The sequence below is a fragment of the Anneissia japonica genome, unplaced genomic scaffold (assembly GCF_011630105.1).
Source record: "Anneissia japonica isolate Jap-2015-1 unplaced genomic scaffold, ASM1163010v1 scaffold2834_len698180_cov181, whole genome shotgun sequence".
Lineage (NCBI taxonomy): Eukaryota > Metazoa > Echinodermata > Crinoidea > Comatulida > Comatulidae > Anneissia > Anneissia japonica.
Window position 1 is genome coordinate 145,662 of NW_022704877.1, and position 11,247 is coordinate 156,908.

General features: G+C 35.1%; 1 long non-coding RNA gene and 1 pseudogene across 1 annotated transcript in view; one reads left to right on the forward strand and one right to left on the reverse strand.

Annotated features, from left to right (window-relative positions):
* Positions 1–1,492, reverse strand: part of LOC117104814 — a 6,984-nt gene extending 5,492 nt beyond the window's left edge. The window contains exon 1 of the long non-coding RNA XR_004444826.1: positions 1,363–1,492. This is a non-coding gene — a long non-coding RNA (uncharacterized LOC117104814). The remainder of the gene's footprint in view (positions 1–1,362) is intronic.
* A 5,329-nt stretch (positions 1,493–6,821) lies between these two features.
* Positions 6,822–11,247, forward strand: part of LOC117104825 — a 16,080-nt pseudogene continuing 11,654 nt past the window's right edge.

Here is an 11,247-nt window from a genome sequence, read left to right on the forward strand (position 1 = left end):
GGAATAAATCCGGAAACGGCCATTTCCAGTCATCACCCAATTGGGTGTTAAACGCCGACCGTCTGCTGATACCCGCTGATAATCCGACGCTGCAAATTGCAGTGTTTTGGAGGAGCAAAAACAGCATGCATTAGCAGCAGGGAGAATTTTTTATCACTTAATCCCTTTTTGATTGCACTTTAATAGTTTTGGCAAGCGCCAGAAGTAAAGTTTGTTTAAATCGCCCTGGTCCCTGCTTCTTTTACAGTTTATTTCCAAACACAAAACTGAAAAGCTTGATAGAATAAATTATTTCAGCGGAGGGCTAGCCTAGAATCCAGATTGTTACCTTACTACATACGTCTGCTGCATGCACGCGTGATCGTGGCACCACTGCTTATCCATTTGACAATGGTAGTAATTTTCTGTTTTTAAACTACTGTACCATTGTCAAACGAATGAAAGTTTATTCATAGTATTACACCCAAAATGCACATCTGCAATTTATTGAGAGTTTGTAATGTAGGCCCATAATGAAGCTTATTGTTGTTATAGCTTCTTCAATCATTTCACTACTTAAATTGAAACATTATGCAGTGGACCAATTTAAGAGTAGGGACCGGGTGATGCTGGGTACAGGGCAACTTGATAGAAACTTTTCATTTGCATATTGACTTTGTTTTACATCCGAGATCAATGGTTTTTTAAAAGCCAAGTTCTGCACGAACAGGTAAACCACCCACGGATGCAATACCAGTAAAACCCTATGTAAATGTTTTCCGTTCTTGCCTGAACGCATCCCAGTCCAAAGGGCCCAAGTGATCCGCATGCCCAGCCACGAACTGATATCGCCAACGATGAACATCTTAAGTCTAGGCCAACAATTCAAGTTCTAGGCTAATCCACCAACTTTGTCGCATTGTTATAAAGATCACGGATAATGAAAACATTTAGAATTTGCTCAGGCAGGAGAGTTTTTTTTATTAGGATTTAGTTCTTCCAGATGCTCAGAAATACTGTAGCATTCTCAAACTTCAAAAACGATGTCAGCAAAATATTGATCAGTTGGCTGTCTGACATGCTGGACTGCTTCCGCCGCTCATGTAATAAGCGATTGATATTTTTTGCTTAAAATGGAGATGTACAAGTGTACAGTAAAATGTATGTGTATAAATTTTCTATTTTAGCTAATTTAATTATATGACATCATTGCCACAAATTGTGTTTGGTAGTATAGTTAGTTGCACCTTGGTCTACATGACCCATTTGAAAACTCACAGTTCCTGGTATCTGTAGGATGAACTACGCTTGCTAGCTGTTTAGCAATTACTATTAGTCCCCAGTTATATATGCCCATCCCACAACAGACAGTAAAACACCTACCTTATTACAATTTTGCCTAGATATATACCTCATTCCAGGTTAGAGAGCTCTGTATTCTCTACTTCATGTGTCTTCAAAGTCACTACCTAACTGGTACCTCCGTATGTACTTCGTGGATGGGTGTTGGCTTTGAAAAAATATTTCCGTAAACCTCATCATAAACGGATTTCTGGACCAGTTTTCCGTGATGTCGGGCTTTTTCACAATAGTGTAAATTAAGGGTGTTGGCTTTGAAAAAAATATTTTTGTAAACGTCATCATAGACGGGTTTCCAGACCAGTTCTTCATGATGTTGCCTTTTTCACAATAGTATAAATAGAGGGGGTTGGCTTTGAAAGAAATACTTCCGTAAACGTCATCATAGACGCTTTTCCACCCCAGTAACTGGTCTGGAACCTGACACCATAGTATAAATAAATAAAATATTTCCGTAAACGTCATTTATCAAACTGGCTCTCAAGATTTTGGAATTAGTCATAAGAGTACAAATAGATAATAATAGGCCTAATAATGATAGCGTGACGGTATTTGTTATTCAGTATTCTGCCCCACCATGACAAAAGGAAGCAATGATGTTTGCATTGCTTTGAGTAATTAAGGAATATGGAGCATGTTGATTTTGTCCCCTGCTTCCTTTTCTGGTGGTTTTTACTGTATTTTTAGTCTCTTACTTCCTTTTTGTGTTGCTAATTACTTGTTAATGAGTGGGATATGAACATACTCAAATACATCAATATGTTTCAAATTATTAGTTCTTTGATAGTGACTAAAAAAAACTCGTTTTTGAAAAATTTTCAGTTACTTCCTTTTGTCATGGTGGGGCAGTATTGTTGATCACTGTGGCATATTATTTATTATACCGGATTTATATGTTAATGTTTTTTGGGTGTTAAACATTGATGCCACACCGTAGGTTAACACCAGGGCCCATCTGTTGAATGCATTGTTAATCTTGATAAAAATTAATGACAGTTTCAAAATATTTTGACCTATTCAAAAAGATAATTGGACCAAAGAATTAATTGAAATTGCAGGCCATGCCTTATGTTAGTGAGCTGTTGAATGACTATATCAAAACTTTACAGTTCACATGAATGTCACGACAGGGTGCATAGGCCTATTGAGTTTATCAAGTTAATTTTATTGAATTATTTCCTTGAGCTATTCATAATTCAAGTTTTGTGATTCTTATTGTAATGTGATACAGTAGGCCATGAAATCTGTTGTCCGGATTTTGTTAAACTACTGTATACACCATTCCATTTTCAGTGATTATTATTTCTCTGCAGACACCACGGCAGGGGTTTCTCATGGTATTGTCAGGTTTGTATCTGTAAAAATGTAAGAGTAGATGGTAGACGTTTTAAGGGTAGTAGTTGATAACATTTGTAAACTATAAATATTAAGAGAGAATTTTAAGTTGGTTTAATCATGGAGGAATAAATTTTTTTTATTTTATTTTTTTATATTATTCCTCCATGGTTTAATTAACCCATGAAATTAAAGCTTTAGACTGGATGGAGCATTTCCAGGGTGGGGGTCCACCACCCACCTCTTCCCACCATAACTACATCCCTGTATTGTATACATCCATAATTTTGTTTTCATCATAATCTAGTCTAAAGATTATGTGCCACAACAACATGCATGTGAGAAACCTGAGAACCCCCTCCCCCGCAACAATAGCTGTGCCAATAAAGGGTGCCCTTACAAGGACTCAATTGGATTTGTGTATACCTTTCAATGATTAAGTTCTGCTAAGCAGAATTTTTTTGTAGTGTTTTATTTTCTCCTGAAATGATGAATAAAATAATAAAGAGTAAGAATAAAGAATATATAATAATTAATACTGTAGTTCCTCTGCTACAAGACCCCTTGGGTTATAAAGCCAATTTTGTGTTTTATGCCCAATTTTATGTCGGTGTTCCGCCAGGCAAAGGCGCAGGGTATTGATTTGAATCAGCTGTGAATTAAGCATGCACTGTTGAAAAACTGCTTTTTGATTGGGCGTCCTTTCAAATTTCAGGACATGCTGTCTAGTGTCGGTTTTTAAAGGATTGTTGTGTTTTTTTTTTGTGAAAATGAGATTTCCCTTCAAAAGAAGCCAAACTTGTCCAAAGAGTTTTGCACTTTTCAGGTGCGCCCTTTAGTGCTGTAAAAATTAATCGTAAAAGTAAAATACTGAAAAAGTAAAGACTTTGATGGGTTGCAACATGAGTTTCAAAAGCTCACCATATGAGACATTTAATCTGTTAGTCCCATATGCAATACAGCCTGTTTGCATGAAGGGCTCCACTGGAAATATGTCTTCTTCAAACTTAAACTGTTTTTTTATCCTTGGTGTTACACTGAATAAATCCAATAAGCCATTTCATAGTTTGAACTGCGCATGCCCATATCGAAGTTCAATCAATAACCTTTTTTTTGTCTGTTGTTTGTCAATGGACCTTGATATGAGCATGCGCAGTTCAAACTATGAATTGGCTTATCCAATCCGTTAAAAAAAGACTGATTAATGTGATTTCATCGATCAGATGTTTATTAATCTACAGTCACAGATTTATTTTCATTGCAGCCAAATACAAAATGCCTTGTGTTTAATGACACGAAAGATGAGCCAGAAATCCTAGAGCATTTTAAAGATGAATACAGCAGAAATGCGGCTGATGAATGTCTACCAGCTACCAACAATTTGGTTACCGGCAACACAGGAAGACAGCCACACACAGAGCCATTGGGGTGAGCCTGTAGACCATGCCAAAGCCACTGCAACCTATCCAAACCAGCAGTACCAATGGTAGGTTAACATCTAATTCTGTGCTCTTAAAGTATGCCAACCTCCCCAAACCAGCAGTCCCAGTGATAAGGTTAATATCTATTTCTGTGCTCTTAAGGCATGCCAACCTACCCAAACCAGCAGTCCCAGTGACAAGGTTAATATCTATTTCTGTGCTCTTAAGGCATGCCAACCTACCCAAACCAGCAGTCCCAGTGACAAGGTTAATATCTAATTCAGTGCTCTTAAAGCATGCCAACCTACCCAAACCAGCAGTACCAGTGGAGAGGTTAACATCCATCTCTGTGCTCTTAAAACGTCTCTGTGCGCATCCTTTCTTTGCATGTTAGTTGACTTTAGCTGCGTTCACATCGGATCTAAACCGAAATTCGGACCGCAAATGGGATGCGCTGAATTCAATAGTCCCTATTTTTACATACTGAGTCGATTTTCTAATCAGTTCGGTAGGTTTTCCGATCCAAAAATTTGGATTTAGTGTGAATGAATGTACCTTATAAATTCAATATTAATGTTGGTGTTTTGTTAATATCTTTCAGTGTAATAATGGTTATAAGTGTATAGAGTACAGTGACTCCATAGAGTGCAAATCGGCAAAAATGCCTTTTTTGCCGATTCCATTATTTTCTTTCATGCTCTAAGGGTGTCAGACAATTTTTCAAATTTCTGTTGCCTTCACCTTGTTTAACTTCACTGTTTCACCACAAAATTTAATCACTTTCTTCCTTAGATCAATGTGTACCACTCCACTGAATGGTATGATGATCCATTCATTAGTTTTGGCATAATCATGTAAAAATTAACAGAGAGAGAGAGATAACTTTCTTGGTGGTGGTATAATAAAGGTTTATTTGAATATGAAAAATCATAATGATAAATGATACCAAGCACTCAATTAAAAGTAAAATATCATTAGTTCATTATAGTATGCAAGTGCCAAACTATAAAATCTCAATTTCACCAGGAAGTTTGAGAAAAAACTTAACAAGTGTGCTAGTTGTCATTTCAATCCAACCCTTGTTAATTGTAAAGATATTAGAACCATCCTTTTTATATTAAGGGCATCGTGGACAAGATTATATCATGAAATTATTAATGAATATGAGCCGCCAAACGGCACACTACCTGTTCTGTCATACAAAACCATGTTTGTAAGGGACATATCATGTTTTGTAATATACGAAAGTTATTCTGTCTTTACAAACATATTTTGTAAAAGATAAAACCATGTTTGTCTGTACAAAACATGTTTTGTAAAAGACAAAGCCATGTTTGTCTGTACAAAACATGTTTTGTAAAAGACAAAACCATGTTTGTCTGTACAAAACATGTTTTTTAAAAGACAAAACCATGTTTGTCTATACAAAACATGTTCTGTAATAGACAAAACATGTTTTATAAAGACAAAACCATGTTTGTCTACAAAACATGTTTTGTAAAAGACCAAACTCTGTTTGTACAAAACATGTTTTGTAAAGACAAAACCATATTTGTCTATACAAAACATGTTTTGTAATAGACAAAACATGTTTTGTAAAGACAAAACCATGTTTATCTGTACAAAACATGTTTTGTAAAGACAAAACCATGTATGTTAAGACAAAACCATGTTTGTTCGTACAAAGCATGTTTTGTAAATGACAAAACCATGTTTGTCTATACGTGACGAAACATGTTTTGTGGAGACAAAACCATGTTTGTCTATACAAAACATGTTTTGTGAAGGCAAAACCATGTTTGTCTGTACAAAACATGGTTTGTAAATGACAAAACCATGTTTGTCTGTACAAAAAATGTTTTGTTGTAGACAAAACCATGTTTGTATATGAGTAATTTCACAGTAAATGGACATGATATCCTAACATTTTCATGGAAAAATAGAATACAGATGATTTTGGCTAAACTCTGTGGAACAGAACATATGATATCAATGTTTTGGAAAAGGGGTATTATAAGATAGTTAAATTATCTTTTCAAAAGAAATATGCATGTTTGTATTTTAATACACTACAAATCCTATTCCCATGTAACGGACGAACAGGATTTTGACATACATTTGGGTCAATGACTTTCCATTGTGGATGCACCAAAAATAAAATGCATGATTACCAATTTTTTTTTTTATTTCTTTCTGTATATATTCACTAATTTGATAAACATTTAAAAGTAACAGATATATTTCTTTTTTAGGAATATGGGCCATTTTTAACTTCCTAAATTTTTTAACATACAATGTTACGTCCGTTACAAAAACCATCAAATTAAATATTTTTTTAATAAAAAAGGGTTTTATTTTTCTTTCTAGTGTTTTATCTTATTAGTTTCCAATATATTTCTTATAGAAATAATGAATCCATCCTTATAATACAATTTTTTTTAAATATCCTACATCTAATTATAGACATTTTTGTCATGTAACATTTTTGTATGGTGAAATATGGCTAAAAAGTATGTCAATTTATCATTATATTCTTTATTGTGAATTATGTGATCATGAAATGATTTTTAATATGTATACTCATTGATATGATAATATAAATGTAAAAATATTTAATTTTAAACAATAAAATCTTTAGTTATAGCTTCCTAAAAAATATTGCTTGGAGCATGTCTATTTACTGTGAAATTGCTCATATACAAAACATGTTTTGTAAAAGACAAAACCATGTTTGTCTTTTACGAAACGTGTTTGGTAAGACGAAAAACATAGTGTATAAACAATTGATAAACTGAACATTTACAAGTCATACAAGGTGTATCGGTAAATTAAGCTGTAACGGTAAACTTGCTTCTGATTGAAGCTGTAACAGTAAACTTGTTTTCTGAATGAAGCTGTAACGGGGCCGCTTATTGCCCTGGGGAGAACACTGACGTGCAATACCAGACCAGGTGAGTCAAGTTGATCCACCCCCTCCCTCAAATTATTCCTCATTATGTATTGTTCTATAATAGGCTTATTGTGACATTGATGACACAAGGGCCTATTGCTTTGTATGTAATATTATTTATGTGCAAAGTATATGATTAGACTTGAGTGATACCTAATTGAACAACATACTGTACCATCCATGTAGCTTTCTTGTTTTTGACACAATTAACAAAACAAAAATAACCAGTATCCTGATTTCCCATGCAGGCATGAGCAAGCCCACTTGACCGACGCTCGGGACAAGTGTTTTTTTACGGTCGGACAACAAGAATTTTAGGGACCACTTGTCTGTGCACAAGCACTTTTAGAATAGGCTACTTCACCATGTGACAAAAGTCCGCCTCTTGACAATACGCAGCATATTTTATTAACAAATTGTCGGCGCACGAAGAGATATCAAACGGAAAACCGAACTTAATACAAAACATAAAATTTAAAAAATAAATCCTAATCGTAAAACTAAAAGAATGTAGGTCAACAAAGTTAATCTACAGAAAAGCAAATATGTAAACCATTAAACAATTAATACTGTAAAAAAAAATAGAGGTTAATATCGAACGAATCGCAATGCATGTTCAAATGCAAATTTATGAACCTGTCCTAAAAAACAGAGGACAAATATTACACTTAAAAAGGTCTAGATATATTTCCTAGACTTGTTGAGGTGGTAATTCAGATAACAAAATATTTCTCTCTTTTAAACAACTACAATTAACTGTTTACAATAAAAATCAAAAAGGTCATTAACAATATTATTAGGAAAAAAAAATTAGATAAATTATCAAGTAATAAGTGGCATTTATACTCATTAGACCCATCATAAAATACATCCCAATAAGATGATAATCCCCATGTTTCAAGATCATTTTGAAGATGTTTAAGACAATTATCCTGTATATGTTTTAAAGATGGACAGTCAAAAGGGAAATGGTTTAAGTCTTTAACTGACTTACATTCACAAATTTTGCACAAGCCAGTGTGTTTATGAGACCAAGCAAGATCTTTTCCTTCCTTCCAAATCCAATGTATTGGTTCTGGCCTTAAACTTCAAATTTACACGGGTGAAGTTTACCTTGTCAAGTAGATAATTCTTTAAACCTGGTTGTATTTTATATTTAATATAATCACTTAATGATGATTTATTTCTTGCTTTTTCAAACCATTCTTTATTATTATTACAAGCATTTTGATAAACAAAATTCCTTAACCAATAGTTTATACCATTTTAACCTGTGTGTTTTAATGCCTTAAAAGTAAATTATCTCTGAAATAATCAATTCCAAGATGCTTTTTGTGCATCTTGGATTTATAGGTTATAGGAAACACTAATAGCAATTCAATGGTGTTGTTAATACCAACATTTAAAGGAAACAACGCCCTCAGCATTTACACCAGAAGGCGAGAGACTTGTTTGTAGAAAAGCCTGCTAAACTTCAAGCAGTACTAACAAATTAAAAAAACACAGTTAATGCTCCAAAGAGGTTAATAGGTAGATGATTCGAAGATCCAGCAACGCAAAAGATATGAAAACAGTAGCATATGACATAGTCAAAGCCAGCAATGCTGATGCCTGTTTATCAGCACATAGTAAAATGTATTCACAAAGTCAAGTTGGAGCTTTTTTCCTGGTCAAGTTGAAAGAAACAGCTGAAAGTTACTTAGGGCAAACGGTCAAAACAGTCATCACAGTGCCAGCCTATTTCAGTGACTCACAGAGACCAGGCAACAAAAGATGCAGGTCAGATTGCAGGATTGGATGTTTTGCATGTAATAAATGAACAAACAGCAGCAGCTCTTGATGGTTTGGACAAGGCTGACTACAAAATTATTGCTGTTTACGATCTCGGTGGTGGTACCTTTGATATTTCAATCCAAGAAATCCAGATGGGTGTATTTGAGGTAAAGTCAGTGAATGGCGACACGTCACTCAGAGGAGAGGACTTCGACAACATGGTTCTTAACTTCTTGGTGACAGAATTCAAGAGGGACTGGCATTGAAATGAGTTATCATCCGCACTCCAAGCGGATGTGAATCTGCCACACAGGATGATGAACGCCACCAGCACCAAGCTCATGAATCTGAAGCTGTCCAGGACTAAAGTTGAATTCCTTGTTGACGGTCTCATCAAAAGAACAGTTGAACCATGTAAAAAGGCAATGCAGGATGCCGAAGTGTCTCTTGCGCAAATCAAAGGAATGTTATTGGTCGGTGACATGACATGTCAGGTTTGTATCCAGGATTTTTTCTGGGTGGGTCGTGATCATAATTTTTGGACCTTTCAGAGGGAGACAGGAAAATCGATTACAGCGCCAACAGCTTGAAGCGGATGGGAGGCTCATTTTAGGAATTGCTGGAATTGGGATAGATTATGTCACGCAATTGGCAAGGTCTTTGGACTCATTGCTAGTACCTCATCAATGCTTTTTCATTTATGTCATTGTGAAAAGGCCCTAGAATAACATGTCTTTGGAAAAAATGTGGACCTTTGAAAATTTTTTTTGGGGGTTTGTACGACCCTCCCGACCCCCCCATGCATACACCCATGCATGTATGCCCAAGGTACAAGCAATAGTGCAACAGGTATTTGGTCGTCAATCAAGTAAGTCTGTAAACCTGTTGCTATCTTAACTTGGAATATTAAATTCCAAGATAAATTACGTAAAAACAAGGAATTCCAAGATATACAGTACCATCCAGATATTACCTACCCTTGCCTGCGTTATTTCCGCGGAAAATAATCGTGGAAAATTCGAGCGCCCGTATTCAGCGAGTGGTCCATTACGTAATTGTTTAGCATCTACTTCCTGTTAAAAGTCGGAACTCGCGGTATAAGTGCGGTCCACGTTGGACAGCAATTCAAAAAAGTTGATGGTAAAGTATTACGTAATTCGCGGCATGCCCGATCTCTCTATTGTCAGGCGAACAGTGAGCGAGTTAGTTTTGAGATGTAAAGTTACTTCGCTAATAGTCGGTAGTGCAGGTTATAAAATTTAAAGAAAACTGTGATATACATATTTTTTTTTCGGAACTGTAACTTACTTCGGAGGTATAAATAGGCTCGTATAACCACCTAACAATTCCTATCGAAGTATGTTTCAATTTATTTACAGTGTTACTCATTATTATCTATGTAGGATTGGAAAACAAAATATACGGTATATAGGCTATTAATGTATCAATAAAATATCTAAGCAAATAAAGGTCAGAATAACCGATGTATTTTCTTTATTGAAGGTTGGTTACGGCTAATATTGAACTGGGAACGTCTGCTATCAGCAAGGTCGCTTCAGTAATCAACTGAAAAATGAAATGAAGTTTTTAAACTTAACATACAGTACTGTATTTATTTTGTAGTTTTGAAATAAAAGCTATGACCAGAATATTTTTTAACCGTGTTTGTACTTTTATAATACTGATAAATATCATAGGCCTTCATAAAAACAAGAAATACGTGAATGGCGTGTACTTACTGTAGTACATTTACTCAGTTGTGCTTAAAAATTCCTATCGAAATACGGTCTTAATTTTATTTATATAGTTATATTCTCGTTATGTATTATGATTCATTCATTGTGTTGTGTAAATATATTTACTGTCATTTAATTGCATATTTACACAGGAAACAATGCAATGGTTAGCTTGGCCTGAGTAAGTTGTAACAGGCAACAGTGAAGTTGGTATAAAGAGTAGGCCTACGTTTTAACGATAAAGTACGGTAGGTAGGCAAGTAGGCTAAAAATAGATGAATTGCCTAGACTATTGTTCCAAACATTACAGGCCTAGATATAGGCCATGCATAAAAACAATAAAGAAATATTTTAAGGAAAAGGAATAGTTAATTCATAAGCTATCTCTCTGTAACAGGCAAAAGCCTAATATCAAGTTACTAGTACTGTAGGTTGCCTAGTAACGGTGACTTTAGTGAGAAACGTTCCTGTAAGTAGGTTCCCACGATACTACAGTATTCAGAAGGAGAAGCAAACACGAGGTTAATCACCTCTTATATTCTCTTTGAACACCGCCAACTCAGGGAATGTAGACACGCGTTGCTGCTATGCAGTACAGCATGGATATCTCCATGAGTACAGTAACGCGGCAAGATAAAGACAGAATAGCTGCCTGCTTGTTTAGGGAAGATTTGTTTTCTACTGAATTTTTGGG